At 55.0% G+C, this 20,766-nt stretch overlaps 1 long non-coding RNA gene across 2 annotated transcripts; it reads left to right on the forward strand.

The window, feature by feature from the left end:
* Positions 1 to 862: 862 nt before the first annotated feature.
* LOC121060834 lies at positions 863 to 19,754 on the forward strand. Of its 2 annotated transcripts, none has more exons than XR_005814937.1 (4): positions 863 to 1,020; positions 12,749 to 12,846; positions 13,218 to 13,528; positions 19,375 to 19,754. It is a non-coding gene; the product is annotated as an uncharacterized LOC121060834 (long non-coding RNA). The 2 variants fall into 2 exon arrangements; XR_005814936.1 differs by having other exon boundaries at positions 14,312 to 19,395.
* Positions 19,755 to 20,766: the final 1,012 nt, after the last annotated feature.

Here is a 20,766-nt window from a genome sequence, read left to right on the forward strand (position 1 = left end):
CCCCATAAACCTCCCCCCGGGGGACAGCAGAGCCCCCGAGGAGGGAGGAGGAAGAGGGATGAAAGCTCGGGGGGCTGCGGGGAGCGGCGCGGAGCCGTGCGAGCAGGGCTCGCTGCCTCCCCCCTGTCCTCCCTTCCCAGCCTTCCATCATTTCCTCCGCCTTTTCCGCCCCTCTCCATCCCTCCCGTCCCCCCACACCTTGGCTGAACCCGAGGCATCGCAAGTTATCATTTATTTTTAACCTGCGGATTTTGATTGATTTTTTTTGGCAGTCGTCTTGTTCAGCGAGGGTTCAATGCGTTGCCGGGGGGGGGGGGGAAATGTCCTTCTGGTCCCCTATGTGAAGTTGGGGGCACAAATTCTGTTCGCTTTGCTCACTGCTGCGCTGAGCCCTTCAATTTGAGGGAGCTTGGGGTTAGTAAAAACACGGTGGGTTCGATTTTCAGCACCTGCAGAGCACCGTTTGGCTTGCAAATGGACCAGGTTTAAGCTGGCTACGGGAAACGGGCAGCTCCTGGGTGCTGATTCCCCACATTCTGCTCAAAATCACGTTTTCAAGGGCCTGATCCTGCTCCTCCCACTGGTGCTGAGGGGAGCTTGGCACTGGGTCGAGGACCCTGACGTGTCTGTGCTGTTCCGGATCGCACTGCTAATATTTGCCTCTCTTTTTATTCGTTTCCTCCCTCGTTCCTTCCTCCCAAGCCCCTGGAGAAGAGGAGGCTGGCTTTTTTTCCTGCTGATGCTGTAGACTTCAGGGGTTGGTTGTTATCTTTGGTTATCTAGCTGTATGAGTGGTGTCAATTCTTCATAAAGCTAGATAACCGAAAGTAAAAATAACCCCAGTACACGCCTGAGGAGGATGTGGAGAAGAAAGGAAATTCATCAAAAGGAAGAGGAGGAAAAGGAGAGGGAAAAAAAAAAAGAAATGGAAAAGAAAGAAGAGAAAGGAAACGAGAGGCAAAAAAAAAAAAGCATGGGGAAAAAAAAGACAACTTTTTGGGACTGGAATTAAAACCCGAGGTAGGATTTTTTTTTTTTTAATTTTTTTAAGCACCTAATTTCCTCCTTATGGTTTTAAGGAAGAGTTCAGTGATGCTGTGCATGTGAGGGGGAAAAAAAAAAACCTGCCTGCCTTGAGTCAGCCGAGGCTGCGGCCGCTCTCCCCTCGGCCGCTGCCCGTGATTGAATTAACGAAGTAAAACTTCCCCAGGTCAGGAATTGGCGAAGTGCAGGACCCAGGCTGCACACCGAGGACGAACTTTCCTCGTGTAAGCAGCCCCACGGCAGCCCAGAGCCCGTAAATCGATGCAGGTTACTGCCGTGGATTATCTGGGCAATAACGCAGCGCCGGAGCACGCTTTATTAATGGTTGTTTTGCAAACACAAACGCTGGATTCATCCCTTTTTTTTCGTTCCTCCCTCTATTTTCTCTGTTAAATGTGTAATTTTGTTCCCTGGCAGATACAACTTGGTATCAGGGCTAGAAAGACCGAGGTGGTGATTTGGAAAATGGGATCTTGCAGTTTTCTTTGTTTTTCTTTCCCAGTACCTCTCGATCCAAGCGCTGGCTTTCTCCTTTTAACCCTTTGTCTGTGAGCGTTTCCCTGAATGGATTTAAGGTTCCAAGATCAGGGATTTACAAAATATATATTTATAACTTGGGTATGAAACCATACAAGGCTAATCAGGGAACCTGATTTTATTTAATTTATCCTCTCCGACTGCAAATTCACGCTGGCCATCACCCCCTGCACTGGATTTTCTGCCATCCTTTTCCTTATGGAATCAGATATTTTTTTTTTTTTACCTGCCCTCTTCTAGAAGGGAATTTTAGGTCAAAGACGTGGGCCGGGTGCTTCTTGCCTGCTTTTAATGGTCAAGCTGGTTGGCTTAGAGGCTGCCGTGAAATACGGCAGCCTGTTTGGAGAGGTGTCACGATGGTGCGTGGAACACAAAGGTCTTGTGATGGATTCAGTTATTTGTTAAATATAACCTTGGAATGGTGATTCCAAGGGAAAAAATCATAATAAAAATCCATATGGGTGGCAGCACTTGAAGTGAGGTGGGGAAGGAGTATTTATGGCATTGCAACCTCACAAAAAATCATTGTGGGAGATGGAGAAAAAGGGCTGGCCTCTGACCCGTGCTGGACCTGCTCTTGTGCAGGAACTTTTATTTATTTAAAAAAAAAAAAAAAAAAAAGGAAAAGGCAAAAGAAACTGTCCCTGGGGCAGGGAAAGGCTGTAGTTCTGGGTGCAGTGTGAAGGACTTGTCCTGCTCCTGGGGTTACTTTTAAATTAATAAATGAGGTTATTTCCCTTGGCCCTGGAACTCGGAATGGGGGAATTCTCCGGGGGTCTGGCAGGGTCTTGGACACCATGCATTAGGCTCGAGCATCTTTCGGGGGACAGAGCCCTGGCCCTGGTGGCAGCGGGACGTCACCGTGCCTCGGTCCCTCCTAGTCTTGTGGCCACCGGTGCCACCGTTCCCCGTGACGCTCAGATGCCAGCACCGAGCGTGGCCGCATCTCTCGCCCCCAAATCCTCGTGCGGCAGCGCCGGGCGGCTCCTGGCGCAGGGACGAGGCGCTTTTATGGCTGGGCGAGCGGCGGCGAGCTGCCACGTGCCACCCACCATTGGCCGGTACCTTCATCCTGTGGGGGGGACGGCGCTTTTTGGCCAATGCGGGGCTGGAAGCGGTGCCGTGCGCTCGCCTTTTGGGTTTCTGCCGTGGCCAATTGTGCGCGGGGGGCACGCCGGAGGCTGCAGCCCGGCGGTGTCACTTGCTTGGGGATAACAAAAGGCATGGGCAGAAATGGGGGCTCGTGGCCTGGGATGAGGGCAGAGCTGGGTGGGGAATTGGGCACCCCGCAGCCTGGGTGCTGTCCTGGAGCAGGTGGATCTGGGGGCGCACGGGGCAGGAGGTGCTGGTGCTGTTTGGTGGCAGGGGGCACCCAAGGTCCTGCGCCCCTGTTGGAGAGCGCCCAGCAAACGTTCCCATCCCTGCTGGGGTCCAAAGCCCCCCAAAAATGGGGTCCTTTTCCCTCCACCCCATCTCTTTAGTGGCCAGAGACCCCAAGAAAGGGGCAGAGACCCCGAGAGAGGGGCAGGAACTTCCCCCAGCTCCCTGACTGTGCTGCTCTCCATCTTGGCGGAGATTTTTTTACATTTTGGCTGAATCGTGGCAGGTGAGCGCTTCCAGCCCAGGACTGGAAGTCCAGGAGGCCTTCAGGAGCTGGGACAGGCTGCAAGCAGCTGTTTGGGGCATTTCTTTTTTTTTTTTTTTTTTCCTCTCCTTTTCTCCCCAGTTTGCTCCCGGGGCGCAGCAGTGCTAGGAAAGCCCCGCGTGTTGGCGTGACGTTGATCTAAATTGCAGCTTACATGTGGCCGTTTAAGCTTGCTTGGACACTCTGATGTGACTGGTTAACACTCAGCACTGTCTGCTCTCCTCTCCCTCGTGTCTGCGTAACTGCTGGGGACGTTAAGAGGAGACGTTCGTGCGGGTTCTGCGCTCCTGTATTGCGAGATGCGCTCTCCACGTCCTTTTTCCTGCTTGAAGCAGTGTGGTTGGAGCCAAAAAAAATAAAAATAAAAAAAAAAAAGCAAATGCCATACAAACTCTTCGATGGGTGAGTCATTAAGAAGAACCGAGCTGTACAAATAGAGCTGCTGAAAATTCATAATTCCGCTCGGTGCATCGTTTTCACCTTGAAATAGCCGAGGAGAGCTGCTCCCCTGCCCGCAGTGTGAGGGGTGTGAGGACGTGGGGATCAGGCGATTTCAGGCAGCGTCAGGAGGAGGGGGAAGGATGGTTTGGGCCAGGTGTCCCTGTCCTGGCCTTCCTCTGCCTCCTCCTCCTCCTTCCCCAGCCCATTTGCTGCAGGGACCCTTCTGAACCCTCAGCGCCATCGGTGCCATGGGGGTCAAGGTGATCCGCTGGCACCAACCCCTCCTTTGGGAGGGCTAAAACAAATATATAGGATAGGTAACGGCAAATTCTCAGCCCAAAAATGTTAAATCCAAAAAAAAATAAAATAAAAGGGATTTCTGTGTTGGAGGACAGCAGGCGTTCCCTGACTGAAGGAATTTTCTGCTGGCCTCGTTGGCGACGTGAAGGTGGGAACAAAGGGAGGCCCTGGTGGCCGGAGGCTTTCGGGTCTCCGGCCTCTCCCTTGCACTCGTGCTATGGGATGTTGAAAGGGGCAATCACAAAGAAGTTGTGGATGTATAGGTGTAGAGATGTAGGTATGAACAGATTTATTTTTTTTTTTCCCCACCCTGAGCAGTCGCAGCCTGGCATTGGATGCAGGATGGGCTTTGGCTTTCAGGTCCCCGCCTCAGCCCATTCCCAGTGCGGTGCCCCCAAAGTGCTGGGGATTTGGGGCATTTTGGGGCTACCTGAGGCTGCACCTCACTGCTCTGGGTCTGTGCTGGGGGCAGGAGCGAGGTTCTCTGCCGCTGGTACCCGGGGAGGTCAGGAAGGCTCACTGAAGCCTCTGGACCGAGGCTGGGAGGCGAGAGCACCTTTGTGCCATCAGCAGCTGCCCCTCTCCAAACAATCTGGGCTTCAAACCCCCCCCTGCCCCGAGCAGTTTCAAGGGAGTGATTTTTTTTTAATTTTTTTTCTGCCCGGATTATGATAAACCGGGCACGCTAAGCTGCCGAGGGAATCGGATCAGGCCCCACTTTCATTTCAGGGCTCTGTGGGAGTGGCCGGGGCCCTGCTCCGGATTCGCTGTGCCTCGGGGGTCCCCATCCCATTCCCAGATTTGGGTCTTGCCCCCGATGCCCCCACAACGGGGCTTGCTTTGGGATGCTCGGTGCTGGTTTTTGCACCACGGAGCAAAAAAATAAAGGGTGAGGGGCTTTCTCTGAGACCACCTTTCAGGGTGCAAACATGGCACAGGGCATCCAACAAATGGGACTGGACGGGTCCCCCGCGTCCAGCCCCGGGGGGACAGCTGGTGGCATTTTCCCCCGGGGGTAGTGGGGAGGAAAATGCTGAGCTGGGCGCCTATGGGGCTGCTGGGTGCAGCCAGGAAGGTGGCTGGGATGCTCTGAGGGTGATCGGTTGTGAAAGCAGAGCTGCGGTGCTCACAGCCTCGCCGCGGGAGGGCTGTGCCAGCCTGGGCTGGTGTGACAACGCTGCCGCTGACAGCATGGCCCTAAAAATAGTCCTGGGGCAGTGTTCTGGCTCGTCCTGTAGGGTTTTTAGGGACGGAGATAGGAAAGGACAAGTGCGTGCGAGTCCCTGCTCGCTGCCTTCATCCACTGCTGGAAGATGTAAGGGGAGTGGGGATGGCTGGGGGCTTCAGGGCAGGCAGGATCTGGCCATCTGCAGAGCTGTGATGGCCGTGGTTGGTTTTGCAGGAAAAGCTGGGAAATTCTGGTTCCTGAAGTACAGGGCAGGAGGTCTCTGGGTGCTGGATCCGCTCCTGGCCAGCGCTGGTCTCGTGCTGGTGTCACCAGGGGATTTCCCCCACTGCAGCCAGGGCTGGGCTCGGAGCTGCTGTCTGAAACCCTACAGCTAAGCCGTGTAATCCCAGCAGCTGCAGGTCTGAGCTCTGGCTAGGTGTAAAAAACCATTTTAATTCTGCTTTTAGGGATTCCTGTCCTGCAGGGACAGAGGGGCAGTGGCAGGGTGCTGCGGTGCGGAGAGGAGCCGCCGCCTCGGGCGTGTTTTAACCACTCAGTGTCACGCCATCAGTTCTTGGGGCTGGGGCAGGTGGAGCTGCAAAACGTGGGATTTGGGGGAAAAAATCCTACACTGGGGATGATGGGGAGGGGGTGGCCTGGGGCTTGTGCAGGGTGCACAGGGTCTTCCCTGGAGGGACATCACTGGTGTTGGCACAGCCGTGCCAGGCTCGATGTGACCTCCATGGCAGGCGTCTGCTGAGGTGGCCAACCCAGAACACGTCTCTTTTTGGGGAGAAAAATAAAATATCTGTCCACGAAGCTGTTTTTTCCCTTCTGAAAGGCAGTGTGTGAGCAATGGGGAGGGGGGTGAGGGACCCTGGGTCTGTGTCGCTTGTCACTGTCTGCCCCTTGGGGAGGAGGGAGAGCTGTCCTTGAGGTGCTTGTTCCTTCTGGCTGTAAATATCCAATGTTTTGGGCAAGATTGAAACATTCAGCTTTTGTGGTGTTCTGCAAGAGCGACTCCTTGTAGGGATTCCTGGGCTGAGCAGGGCAGGAGTGCGTTGGGGCCAAGCCGCCTTCCCCTGGCCCCAGCAGGCGCCAGCTGCTGGGGAGGAAAGTGCTCGAAACCCCACAATTATGGGATAATTAATTCCGAGAGAGCTTCTCGGCTTGCCAGCCTGAGCTGGAGAGTTTGTGTCCCCTCCCCGAGCCTCCCCAAAAAGTGCCTGGGCTGGGTTTGGCTGTCCTCGCACCCCACAGGGCTTGGGGCTGAGCAGGAGGGGTGGAGAGCCCCAAATTTATTATTGCTTTTGGGTTTCCCTGTGGGCCCCTGCTCCCTGGGAAGGGAATCGTGCCTTTGGATGGAGCTGGGTGTGTGGAGTTACTGTGAAAGGTTCAGGGAGCTGTTAAAGGATTTTGGGCACCTGATTCCTGCAGGACCTGGGGTGGATGCTGCGGGTGGGCGCTGCAGCAGGCGGGCGGCCCCGGGCCACCGATTTTTGTGGACGGAGTCCGTTCTCTGCAGGACTTGCTCCTTTCCTCCTGTTTGCTTTGTTTTGAGCAACAAAAGGCCTTCCAAAAACTTGTTCTACCTTTTTAGGAAAAAAAAAAAATTAAGTTATTTTTATCTTGAAACCACCCTTTTCTGGAGCTGCTTTGCGCATGGCCTCAGCTCTCCGCTCCAAAGCCAGCGGTGGTTTTGGTTGGCACCCGGGGCACGAGGTTCTCTGCTGGGGTCGAGGCTCTCTCAGGCTGCTCCCTACCCCGGTGCCGGGCCAGCGGTGAGCGGGTTGCCATGGAAAACCAGGATTATTCCTCCTATGCCCGTGCAGAAGGGGGCCGGGGCTGTCGTTTTTAGCGTGTGCGGTGCCGTTCTCCGCTGGCGCGGGAGCCGCAGCCTCCGCGGCCTCCTTCCCCTGCAGCCTCCTTCCCCTCCTCCTGCAGCCCCAGCCCCTTGGTCGGGCTCTTATCTCCAATAATCCCCCGGTAAGAGGGCTTTCTGCTTGTTATGACACCCAGTGAAAGCGTGGGAGAAAGATCCTTTCTTCACCCTTGTCCTCCGCAGCCAGCCTCTAGCCTGAATGGGAGGCTTTTTTGTGCCTCTGTGTGCCTGACTAATTGAGCTGAAGGACTTGCGTCTGGAAGGGCTTGAAAGGGACTTTTGTTGCCGCTGCGGAGTTTGTGGAAGGCGAATGAGCCCTGCTTTCTTAGGGGACGCGGGTCCTGGGCAAATTTGACTCTCAAGTGCTCACGCCTCCGAGGTCTTTGGGAAAAATTAGAAAAAGGGTGGTGGGCCTGCTTTTTTTTTTTTTTTCTTGACAACTATGCCCCAGCCACTGAAAAAATGGAGTCTGGCCCCAGAACGCTTCGTGAGCCGGCTTTAAAAAAGGGCCGGGTGAGATGAGAAAATCTGGATTTAAAAAAAAAAACTGCGTTGGCTGCCTCTGCCTCCTGCTTTTTTAAGGCCCAGCGCTCGAAACACAAATCCCCCCGCTCCCTGTGATCCACGGAGAAATTGTGGTGCGGTTGCCTGATGGCACCTCCACCTCCCATTTTGCCCCACAAACTGAAAATTCCTCTTTTCTTCTCACTCTCAGTGGGAGCGGTGACAAATTGGGGTTCTCGCTGAAAATCCTTTATTTAAGGCACGGGGTTGTCCCATGAGCCTGGTCCAAGCACAGGATGCTTGTGGCCGCTGAGGGCTCAGCGTTCCCACATCTCTCTCTCTCCATGCGCGATGCTTTCTGCTCGCTCTTGCTCATTTTTTCAGGGCCATCTTGTCTGGGAGGGGGTTTCCAGCAGAAAGTGGTTGGGGGCTGAAGGCTGCAGGGCTGGCTTTGTATGGGACCGGCTATGTATGGGGCCGTTGGTGGAATCGGGAATGGATGCTCAGCCAGGTGGCCAAGGTGGATTCAGCGCGTGGCCCATCTTGCCCCGTGAATATTTCCCTGGACCTTTTTGAGGGCTTGCTGGGAACTACCAGGAATAAACATTTTGACCCCAAACTGGCAGGCAAAGGGCGAGGCCCGGTGCCCTATCCAAAACCACTGCTGCACCTCGTGCGCGCAGCCTTTCCTCTCCCCCTCCTTGCTAACTTCCGCGAGGAATGATTTCTTTTGACTTCTCAACGTAAAAAATCCCCCCTCCTTTTTTTTTTTTCCCTTCCCTTTGTCATTTTTCCTTTTTCTCCTCCTCCTTCTTCCCAGCGTGGTGCCTCCGAGGAAGGGATCTCTGTCGGAGCTGCGGGGCTCTGTCCTACCCGCTGCGTGGATAAACGCTCGGTGCCTGCGCTTCCCCAATGGGGTTCAGATGCAAAGTGGCTGAAAACATTTGGGAAGTTGGATTTTGGGCACGGTGGGGCTGTGAAGGCCATGGGTGTTGGCAGCTCCTCTGTCCTCCGTCCCCAGGATGCTTCCTCGTGGCCTTTAGGCTGCAGAAATGCTGCCTCCTCCCACGGCCAACGATGCTCGAGGTGTGCGCGGGGGTCAGAGCAGGCTCTTAAATAGAGTTGGCAAGGCATGGGAAGGGAAAGAGAGAAACCCCTTTTATTTTTTAACTTAAAAATAATAATTTTGATGAATTTGGTGCCTAACACTTTTCCACACGGCTCCACGAGGGAGGTTTTCCATGTCAAACCATTTTTGGTTTGAAACCCACGGACTCGCCTTCCTTTCCAGCAGCCTCCGCGTGGTCCTGCAGTGGCACCAGGTGACACCAGGTATTTGCCAAGTGACCCCCCCCCGTTACTGCCCTGCCCAAACGCCAATTTCCGTGCCGTTTGTGTGCTCGTAAGGAAGAATCACAGAAGTTTGCTTTCTCAGCACCGCGAGATGAGAATGATGCTGCATCTTGGTCATTAGCAATAAGCAGCTGTCGGCACCAGCCTTGCTGGGCATGGGGCACACGCTGGCGCACCCACCGACCTTCAGTTGGTCCTCCCTGCTTTCATCTAATTAAACAAAAAAATTAATCTGCTAATTATTGTAAAATCAAATCAAAAAAATCCACCAACTTCAGGAATCGGGTGTGCTTGGAAATTTGAGGCTTGGAGTTGAGCAGCTGGAGGGTGCCCTCCCAGCAAGGCTGGTGGGTCTCAAGCCAGGGGACAAATAAAGAACTCCACGTTGCTGATTTATTTGTTTTTATTCCCCTCTCATCTTTTTTTTTTTTTGGTAGGGAGGGGGCCGACTCACTTATTTATTTTCTTTTTTTTTAAGACGCTTGAGGCTGGCAGAAGTGCTGAATATTTTTAGTTTGTGGAGAGGCCTTAGCTGAACAGGTTGGGATCAGGTGGAAAAAATGAAGTGTTTTTTTTTTTTTTTTTTTCCTAACTGGCCAGTAATTTGGGGTATTCTGCATTTTGGAACACACCAGATCGTAAAAAATAACTGATTTATGGCCATATTTTTAGCCGTTCCCTAAAATTTTGAGAATTCCTTGCCCTAATACAGATAATTGCTCCTTCCCACAGCAGCTCCTAGCTTAAATAATGAGCCTTCGAGCAGATGGGGAAGAAACAACACAAATTTAGCCATCGGAAGGAGATGTAGAAAATAAACTACAAGGTGGTTTTAGCTCAGGTGAGGCATAACATAATTATTGCTAATCAATAACAGCATAGCCATGAAATATTCAGAATTACGCTGCGCATAAGGCTCAGGGCTCGGGTTCTTGTGTTGGAGCATCCCAGGGCCATGGGTGCCTGGTAGCTCATCTAGCACAGTGGGAAAGGGCGTTTTTTTTTTTTTTTTTTTCCCTTGATGAAAGGAGGGAAAAATAAATAAATAAAAAGGAAAACGTGGGGTTTTGGTGGTTATTTTCCTGCCAGGAGAGGCTGGGACAGTGGCTCTGCACTGTCCTGGTGCGCAGGTTGCCAAACCTTGGTGGTTGCCATCATCGATGCATCACTGGGATTTTACGTTCGGTCCATAGCGGCCTGTTTTTTCCTCCTTTTTTTTCCTTTTTTTTTTTATACCTTTCCCCCCCCCTCAAATTCTGCATTTCAGGCTGCTTTGTCTCATCTCCTGCTGGCGTTGTTTAACGAAGGGGCAGCCGCTCCCACGCCAATGGGGTTGGGGCTGTTGTTGTTGTTTTCCTGGTGCTTTGTTCCCCCCGGCGCCCTCCCTGTGCCCCTCGTCCCTCGCCCCCATGCTCGGGGGGGACTGGGGGGACCCCAGCGAGGGTGCGGGGCCAGGGTGCCTGGGGAGAGACGGAGCAAACACAAAGCCCAAGCACCACGACACGGGCTCTTGTTGTGGTGGTTGTGTGCGAAAGAGTTAAGCCATTAGAAATTCCAAGCCCTTCTTCCGATAGTTAAACCTGATTTGCATGCATTTGCATAATGAATGTCATTTGCATTCTTGGAGGTTGGCTACTTCTGTGGGAAAAGTCAAAGCGGGATTGCGGGGAGGGCGAAGGGGGGTCGGCGAAGAAAGACGGGAAGATTTCCCCGCGCCCCACGCGCATCCCTGCCCCCTCCGTGTTTTCCCCCATCCTCACCCAAATGCTGTGTTTCTTCCCCCCCTCCCCCTTTTTTTTTTTAATTTTCCCCCCATTTTTCCCCTCCCTCGATGCCTTCCTGCCTCTCCCTTCGACGCACAAAAGCCAAGGGCGGATGGGCCGTGTCGAGGCGAGCGCATCCTTCCCTCTCCCCCTCCTTTAATTTCCCCCCCTCTAATTCCAGCTTGGCTCCCGTTCCCGGCGCCCTCGCCCGCGCTGGGGGGGCTGCGGCCCCTCTCCCTCCCCTTCCCCGCGGGTGCATGCGTGCTGGAAACGGTAGCAGAAAGGGAAAAAGGTGCGAGCCACCATTTTAGGCAGCCGACACGTAAAATGGCCGATGCTCTCTCCCCGCTCAGCGCCATGCGGCACCGCGGGCACGGGGGGACGCATCCTGCCCTCGGCCCCCTGCGCTCGCCGTGGGGGCAAGGGGCTCAGCGTGCCTCCGTCCTGGCCTCGGTCGCCCAAATTTTTCCTTTTCCCACCGGTGATGGACTCGGCGTTGTGGCCACTGAGTGCCACCAGCATCACCCGTGCCCTAAAACTCCCCAATTTTATTTCATCCTCGATCCCTGCGGTGGGGATGGTGCTGAAGCAGGTGCCTAGTCCTTTCTACAAGGGTTTTTGTAATTATCGTTAAAAAGTGCTCCATGCCATGTGTGGGTATTGGGGCTTTGGTTTGACCACCGAATTTTCTTGTAGTGGCTCCAGCTGACGTTGAATTTTCAACGTGTCACAATAATATTAGGGAAGCAGCTGCTCGATTATTATTTTTATTTTTTTTCCCCCATTTTTTGGATTAGAAAAATCCAACAGACTTAATTATCGCTGAGAACATTTTGTGGCTGTTTAGGGGAGGAAAAAAATCGATGCCAAACACAAGTGGGGTCATCCCTGCCCTAGCCCACGGCTGGTTCATGGCACCAGAAGCGGGACAGGAGAGGGGAAAATCACTGGGTCTGGCACAACCCGGCCACGTGTGAACTGATCGGTTTTTACTCTGGCACTTGAGGTATTTTGGGGTGTTTTATCTACAGACTCCACATGAGAGGCTTGTGATTTTTAGGTGACGAAATTTGTGCTCCGTAAGGCTGGGTTTGCTTTTCTTTTTTCGTTTCTCCCCATCCCTCTGTTGCCATGAGAAACTCAAAAGTCTAAATGCGCAGAGCGAGCTTAACCCTGGCACGAGGGGAATTTTCACGGCAAACTGAAACAACCAGAAATTTATGGTTTCAAGAAAAATAAATCACTTTTTTTTTTCCCCCTCCCCAGTGGAAAAACCACCGATGGCTCGGCACGCCCGGCCCAGCATGTGCAGGAATGGGAGCCCCGTCCCTAACGCCCGCAAAAATGCGCTAAGGCTCTTAGCTGCTCAGCTGATTTCCCCCTGCCTTAGTTTATTTGTCCGTGCTGGGGGACATTTTTTTGTTCCCTTTTCTCGTTTTTTCTCATTCCTGGGACCTGGGCTTGGGTTGGGGCTGAGGCTGGGCATCATCTGTGTCTCGGAGTCGCCTCCGTCCCCGGCCGGTCTCGTCCTTTCCACCGGTTGGCTTCTCCCTGGTTTAACCAGCAGAAAAAGGATCTTTCTCGGCCCCAAACGCCTTTCTCTATTAAATGTGCCCCATAAATTCTGCTCAGGATGTTTAAATCCATGCATAGCCTGTGAAGAGCCACGGATAAAGCAGAGTTTTCACGAAAATATACAAAACAAGTTAATATCTAAAGCCACAATAAATCCGTAAGGGTGATGTGGGGCAGCACGAGGGCTGTGGCCACCCCAGTTTTGGGGGCATCATGTGGCTGAGCCTCGGAGCTGCCCAGCATTCCCGTGTCTGGATGAACCCCTTGGCTTTGGGTTTTTCAGCATCCCTGGGCATGGGGGGAAGCCTGGCGCTTGCAGCTCCCCAGAAAGCTGATGGAAAAATGTGTTTTGTTTTGTTTTGTTTTTTCCACTGGGATTTACAGCCGTAGGTCCAGCCTTGTAATTCCTGTGCCCCTGAGGCTGGCAGGGACAGGGAGTGCTGAACGAGTTCGCACCCAGCTCGGGGCAGAAGCACCGGGGTTGGGGCTGACGTTCATCCCATTCCCATCCCCTTTTCCCCCTCTCTCCCTGCCAGGGAGCGGCGTGGCTTCCCCCGGCGCGATGCTCTGCTTGTGTTGTGGCCGGCACATCATGGCACGTAGCTCCCAGTGAGAGTTCACAGGGAATTTCCTGGTAAGTGAATTTATTTCTCAAGGTTTTCTCCGCACCCCGAGGGCCGAGCAGGTTCCAGCACGGGCTGGGCTTCCCCACGGCAGGAGCTCGGGGATGGGTGCAGGCAACGCCGGCTGCGGGGAGCAGGGGGGGCAGCGCCTCGCTCGCCATCCAGGATGCCTCCCCAGCTCCTCACACACCCTCGGGTTTGGCTCCTAAAACCTCTCGAAGCTGTTTTGTTAACTCGCAATCCTCCAAGCCTGCCAGCGGCGTCCTTCCCACCTGTAGGAACAAAGGGCTCCTGCAAGGATATTTTCTTTTATTTTTGTGTTTCAAATGTGAAATCCTTGGAGGTAGTAAAGGTGTTTCTGTTCCTTTTGTTTCTATCCCAGGTTGTCTCACTACCACATGAACCCAGGAGTGGGAAAAACCCACCCTGCAAACCCAGGAGAGCCTGGCCCTGAGAGCCACCAGCCCCATCTCAGGGGGTCACAGCCACCAGAAGCCCTCGCAGTGGCCGATCCCACGTGAACCTTCCTCGTCCTCCTCCTCCTCCTCCTCCTCCTGCCTGCTGCCGCTGGCTGGAGCAGCGCAGAGCACGCCTGGTGCCAGCACCGCGGCCACGGGGACACTGGGGACTGCCCTGGGGACAAGAAAGGACACCACAGAGCATCCTTGTGCCGGGCAGCACCGAGCCTCGTGGGTGAGCCCGGGGGGGCGCGGGGGGCACCTTGGGGTGCACAAGGTGGAAGTGACGGGCAGGGGACCGGGCTGGGGAGGGGACCGATGGCCAGGGCCAGTGTGGTTGTGACCGAGGCGCAGCTGAAGCGGGTGCTTTGCCCGTGGTCAAGGCTGAATCACAAACTGCGCATTGTTTCCAAGGGGGTTCGGCACATTTCGCCGCCCCCCCCCTTCCCCTTTCCTCTCCTCTCGCCCTCGCACAAAGATGTCATTGTGCCGGGGGCTGGGTGATGGCAGCGTTGTTATTTGGTCCAAAAAAAAAAAAAAAGTAAAAAGAAAAGAAAGAAGTGGGGAGGGGGGGACCCAACAAGGTGAAGAGGTTTAAATCAGCTTAGCCCAAATGCCAATTAAAAACCAAAGAGGATTAGGCTTGTGATCAGCAGAATAGACAGTCATTGTGCCCGGGCTAGGGTCCCCCCTCCAGGTCCCGCAGTGGTGGGATGCGGTGGCGCAGGGGCCAGCCCGCAAGCCGCTGGGTTCCTGGGGTGAAGGCCACCTTTTTGCCTTTTTTTGAGCATATTCGAGCACTCTTGGCTTGAGTTTGGCCGAGCAAGGAGAGCTTTTGGTCTCCCTGCCAAGGGAAGGTCTTCCCCAGAACTGGTGCTGGGCTGGCTTGGGTCGTAGCGCGCTCTGCCCTGGCCGTGGGACCACGAGGGCAGCATCCAGACCTCCCGGTGCTGCATTGCCCTCAGTCCTGGGGAGCGGGGTAGGAGACACCAGGAGCATCGTGTGGGCTGTCCTACAGCTCGTGGGCAGCCAAAGAGTCACAGAATCACCGGGGCTGGAAGCGAACTTGAAGATCAGCAAGCGCGACTGCCAACCTCCTGCGTCCCAGCGCTGCGCCATGGCCCTTGGTGCCACCAGAAAACCTTGTGCATCTCTACCTGGAGAAGACGTCTCGGTGCTTTTCACGTGGCTCAGGCCTCCTTTGCTGTCCTCCTTTGCCATCCTCCAGCTCTCTGCAGCGAGGTTTGAGCTCCTGGGAGATGCCTGTGGGGGAACCACAGCACTTGTGGCGTCCTGGGCTGGGGCGAGGAGGTTTGGGGTGCTGAGCCCTGCAGCCCTCCCAGCTCCGAGCAGCTCTCCTGTACCACTGGAAGCCCAGGAACTGAAAGTGCTTCGTACCCAGTCCTGCTGACCCCATCCTGTAAGGCAAACTCGGGCACCCAGGGCAGCCCTAGCATGGCACCGGGCGCATCGGGGCCGAGGTGCCTCCGTGTGACACAAAGAGGGTCAGGAAGTGCCACCGCGCACAGGCTTTGAGGCTTCTTTGCGCTTTCAGGAAGGAAAGGAGCCAAGGAGGGAGTCCTCTGATGCTGGTGGGTGCAGCCTGAGCCCCTTCTCCTTCGGCCTGATGCTGCTGGCAGCTAGGGGGGCTTGGGGAGCGCCCTGTGTCCCATGGGGAGCTGCGTGCATCCACCCCCAGCCCTCGCCAGGCAGAAGCTGGTGGGAGAAGCCGTGCAGAGGCACCGAGCCATCGGCAATAAATGCAAAATGCTCTGGCCCTTGAGCTGCAGAGAGGAAATGGGAGGGAAAAAAAAAAGGCCTTTTTTTCCGAAGGGAGAGCCTTCTGCAGCAGGAGCTGGTCCCGGTGGCGGGGTCGTGCCTGGGGCCTGGGCAACGGGCACTCAGGGAGCGTTTTGGGGCAGGAAGCGGCGCTGCTGCAGGGCGAAGGGTCCGTGCTGCAGGTGGGGACAGGGCTGAGGCTTTCTCCCCGAGCACGGCGCCCATGGGTGCCACAGCATCCCTCCTCCACCGCCCTGCCCACGGCGCCCAGCGAGCGCAGGGACTTTGGGAACGGGGAGCGAGGGAGCGTCAGCATCCGTCCCCCTTTTGTCGCCGCCGTGTAATTTATGATATGAGAGGGGGGCCATTGTCTGGACCCATCCTGTATTTTTCCGAGGGCTTTGCCTCTCTTCCCAGCCCCCCGCTGTGCCGCTGCTACTGTACCGTTGCCATGGGACGTGCTCCCCGCGCCGCGGCAATGCGGGGCAGCGCTGGGGAGGGCAGAGCGCCACGGCCGGACCCATCTGGAGCCCCGCAGCCCCGCTGCCGGCAGCACCCGCGGGCAGCCCCGCTGACGTGCCGAGGGCCTGGGAATGGGGCTTTCGGCCCCTCCAAGTTCACGGCCACCGGAGGCATTCAGCTGCCAGGGGGGCAGCGGGATCCGGGGTGTTTGGCTCCATTCTCCCTTCCCCTCCGCCTTTCAGCGGCGGCGGTGTCCTCGGTGCATACAGATCCCCCCGTCCCTTTCTCCTCCTGACAAGTGCGCACATAAATAAATTACCCCCACCGGGCGAGTGTGGAACAATCTGTCCCCTAAATTCTATTCACCGCCAGACAGGACCCATTATTCCCCCGATTAAAGCCGCTGGAGTAGCTTGCAAGGGTTACAGTTACTCTGTCAAACTGTAAATAAGACACTAAAAATAAAGGGCGCTGCTGAGAGAGGGAGAGAGAGGGGGAAAGGGAAGCCAGACTAATGCCTGCTGCTAGGGAAACCGAATGAATCCCTAATGACGCCTGTGTACAAACTGCAAATAATGAAGGAAAAGTGACAAACGGACCTCGGCCGGGCTGCGGCGAGCCACCGGCTGCGGGGGGCTCTGCGCCCGCCTCGCTGCCCCCATCGCCCCTAAGGGAGCGAAGGGGGAGCAGGACCTTTGGGTGCCCAGCCCTCACGGGGTGTTAAAGCCTTTACTTCACTTGTGGCAAGGTTTTCTTGCTGATGAGTTTATTTTCCAGGTGCGTTGAGTGCAGCGGATCCCCTGAACCAAGGGACGGGGCCGCTGCTTGAGCCCGTTTTGGGGTGGCGCAGGGAAAAGTCCATCGGCCCTGGCCTTGGGGTGGCACACGGAGAAGCAGCTCTGGGTTTGGGTTTGGGAGCCCTGCATGGGGCTGGCTGTGCTCGTGCCAGCGATGGGTGTGGTGAAGGAGGCCTCCAGCCCCAGGTGGACAAAACCCAATTCCCCTCCCACTTGCCAGCCACGATGGCGGGGACATTCCCCTCGCGGCGCCTCCTTCCTTGCCTCCTCGTGTACCTTGGAGCTGATGAGGGGAGGAAAAACCCACCTGTGGTGCGCTCACCTCGGGGCTTTCTGGGTTCTGCTTGGGCAGGGGGGTGAGGGTTTAGCCTGGGGTCCGTCTCAGCCCATTCCCTTCCCTGCCATGGCTACCTGCCTCGCCAGCCTCCGCTGGCTCTCTGGGTGGGGGCCGTGCCTCAAACGGGGAACCTGGAGCACAGAAAGTGCTGGTGGGGACTGGAGGAAATGCCTCTGGGTGGGAAATGCAGCTCTCGTCCTCCAGCAAATGCCAGGCTGGGAATCCAGCCTTCTGCACAGCGCTGGGGCAGGGTTTTTCTGCAAAAAGCGCCAGGAAAGGGCACGAGGAGCAGCGTGAGATGCTGACACTGCGCTCCCACTGGCAGCATGACGGCGAGATGTGTGGTGGTGAGGGCACCCAAGGGTCATGCTGGTGGGTGTCCTGCCCCAGCGTGAGCCCCCACAGCACCCAGAGCCCCCCGCAGCACCCAGAGCCCCCCGGAGTTTGCATCTTGGGGCTCCCAGCCTGGTTTGCACAAAAGCTCAGCCACCTCGGGAGGGATGGCTCTGACCAGCACAGTTTCCCACCTAGGCCAAGCCTGGACTTAGCAGCTTGCCTCCCTCTCTCTTAGGAAAAATAAACCTCCCTTTTCTCCCCCAGTTCCTGGCTGTGAAGCCTCATGACTCCGCAGCAGCATTCCTGGGACATTCCCGAGGCGAGCTGGTATGCGCAGAATTTCAGAGCGTGGCAGTGCCACGTCCCCCAGTGCTCAATAGACACCGGGATGGAACCACAAAAACCCCAAAATCTCGGCTATCGTAGCTGCTGCTCCTAATAGAGACCTCAGGCCGGGTGGGTGAGCACTGGTGGGGCTGGAGGAAGAGGTTGCTGCTGCCCATCCCCAAATTTACCAATTTAGTTGGAGAAGGTGGTGAGGAATTTGGAAAGCTAACGCCTACTGGGGCAAAACCAAAGCTGCGTCCTCCAGGCACAGCCACCATGGAAGCTGCGCAAAATCTTTAGGAGGATGAGGGGCAGGCGCTAAGGGATGCAGAGACCCCAATGTCAGCCTAGGAGTGGGTTTGGCTCTGTGGGGTTTGCTCCCTGGCCAGGGACGGGTTCTCCTGGGGCTTCGGTCGAGGCGCGCTCGGTGTTCGGCTCCCCTTGAGACTGCACCGACAAGGGCAAGACTTAATAAAAATGAACTTATTTGGATTTCCCCGTTTGAATCTCTTGGGTCGCAGTTTTCGAGCTTTTCTCCCAGTCCGTTACAACATGATTGCTGCTATTTTATTTTACATATTTCCTCCTCCATGTGAGTGACCTGGCAGCCGGAGCTGGAGCTTTCCCGTGGCGGTTTAGGCGAAGCCCATCCCGGCCACGTGCCAAACGCGTTTGCCCTGCACGTGGCACTTCTCCAGGTCCTTTAGATTACCTTACCCCGTGCCATTTCCGAGACCCCATGCCTCCCTGCCCCTCTCTTTCCCCACATGCTCTACCCCAGAACATCCGAGGGCATTATTTTCGATCCGTGGCCGTAGTCTCGCCCAGGGAGAGCTGGTGGCAGCCGCACCCTTCCCTGCCCAAGGACTCAGATGCAGTGAACGCCTTCCCTTGGGTTTCATTCCAAATTCCTGATCCGGCAGGCGTTTGCTAGCACAAAGCCCACACGCCTGTGCTAATACCCAGGTAGCTTGCATGGCTAAAGCACTCTGTTGTGTTGGTTGCAGTTTTTTTTTTTTTTTTAATTATTATTTTTAATTTTCATTATATTCGCCTTTTAAAGCGCGTGTGTAAATGCTTCCCCGCAGGCTCATGCGAGGGCTGTTAAGGGCTTCGTCTGAATAAATAAGTGCAGGGGGACTGGAGGAACATCTCCACCACCCCCTGCAAGCCTCAGCGATGGCACCAGCAGGCCAGCGAGCGGGCGAAGGGGCTCGCCGCTCCCTAGTCCATAAAGTTGAGTAATTAAGTATTACTAGTTTCTGATGACTTCAAACAGAGTGACTCCAGGAAATAAGCCCCTTCTTTATAATTAGCGGGATTTCCTCTGCATCAAACGGGGAGATTGATTCTTTAATCTGCTCACATGCTTTTGATTTGGTCGTTCAGCCGCTTGTACCAACTGCTTCCACTCCCTGCTCTTGCTGATAAAACCTCGCAAAGGAGATTTCGGGAAGGCATGACCCGAGCTGAGGTCTCGGATTTTCTTTGTGTGGGGCTGTTTTTGGGTATTCTCAAGTTTGCCAGTGATGCTGATAAAAACTAGACGTGGGTTTTCAACATCCACCCGTGTTTAGGTCAAGGGATGGGTTTGGGTCAAGGTGGTTTTGGTCAAGGGGTGCTTGGTGGGTTTAGGGTTTGGTCCCTTGGCTCTGTGGGATGTCCGAGCCCCGTGCACTCGATGGGACGGGGTCTGCGATGCTCAGTCAGGTGCAGGATCAGGCTCCGGCACCTTCTTGCCCCTCGCCAGCCTCCCCTAGTCTGCAGCGGTGCCAAACACAGATCCCATAATTAGGGAGCCGGTGAACTGTACAATTATGCAAATAATGCTAGAAATCACCGTTTTCAGCAGAAATGCCTGAAAATTGAGCCAGGAGCTCCGTGATACCTGGGGTGAATCGGGTGCTGCGGGGCCGGTGCCTGGCCCCACGGTGCTCAGCGGGGCTGGGGAGGAAACCGAGCCGGGGGGGACCAAAAAAAATGAAAACAGCTTAACCAGCAGCGCCGATGTTTACGGTGGTTTTCTTTTTCTTTTGATTTCAGGTGAAGAACACAAGGCTGGAAGGAAAAAAAAAATAAAAAAGAAGAAAAGAAAGGAAAAAAAAAGTCTCCAAACCCAGGAAATCTGTGTTAATTGCTTATGAATGTCTCTGTCTAAAAAATTACCGAATTGATGTTGTCGTGCTTTTTTTTTGACAGCCTGTCTGTTACATTTTTTTTTAAAATATTCATGCACTGAAATCTAATTACTAGGCAAATTTAATGATAATGAAATGAAGGCACTTTAGCAGAAAGCACAGGGCCTTGTTAATGTTTTCTCAGCCTCTGTCTTTTTCATATTTTTAAAATATTTTTTTTTTACAACTGCCTTTCTTGCATTTAAAAAAAAAAAAAAAAAACGATTGCCGAAAATAAAACTTGGATTTCAGCAAATGTTTGTGGTGGCTCTGTTTGTGACGACGGGAAATTTGCGAGGTGATTAAAGGTGTTTTGGAAAAAAAAAAAAAAGAAAAAAAAAACACAATGAGCCTAACCTAATCAGATAAGGCAGATGAAATATTATTATTGGGGGGGGGGGGGGGGAAGGCAAGATCATGCCTGGGGGCCTTAACGAAAGTGAGGACCTCAACACCTTGCCTCCTCCTGGCCCTCCCTGGGTGTCTCGCACGCGGGGACCCCCTGCACCCCAGGGTGCCCCCAGCTGGGTGATGGGTCTGAGGGGACCCCACGTGGACCCAGGAACAGCCGGGGGGCTGCTCTGTGTCAGGCTGGGCTGGGGGGGGGGGGCTCTGCTTTCCCCCTGCCTCCCCCCGAGCAGGATGCGGCCGTGGCACTCAGGTTGGTCTCTGGAGTTTTTTTTTGGGGTGTGCTTTGGAGAAGGGCTGGGTTCTCATTGGTGGTGGTCTTAAAGGTTTTTTCTGGGGCTGTGGGTGAGCCCAGTCACCTCTGTGGGGGTCTGCTCCTCCGGAGGACCCTCAGGAATTGGCTTTTTACAGGTTGGAGCCCCCCCCGGATTGAAGGTAGGAAGGGGTGCACAGGGTGGTGGAGGCGAGGGACTGGGGCAAAGCCTCAGGAGCAGCTCCTGGACCCCCTGTGAATCCCCTCTGTGGCCATTCCCTGCTGGTGGGGAGCCCTGAGAGCCCTCCTGACCCCATCTCTGATCTCTTTGGGATGGGATCAGCTTTTCCCTGGAGGTGCCCAATCCTTTTTGGGGCCATGGGTGCTCTGTACACCCCCGCTCTGCTCGCCTCCTGCAGTAAAGGCTTGCCCAGCTGTAGGGACGAGCAGAAGACCGGGAGAGCCTCCTGCCTGCTCCTAAACCTGCTGCTCACAGCTGTGGGGTCTGGATTTCCAGCCCTGAATGTGGCACGTGCCCTGCTTGCACCCGAGGGCTTTGCAAAGCCAATCCCCCCAGCGGTGCCCATCCCCACAGCG

Source organism: Cygnus olor, chromosome 28 (genome assembly GCF_009769625.2).
Source record: "Cygnus olor isolate bCygOlo1 chromosome 28, bCygOlo1.pri.v2, whole genome shotgun sequence".
NCBI lineage: Eukaryota > Metazoa > Chordata > Aves > Anseriformes > Anatidae > Cygnus > Cygnus olor.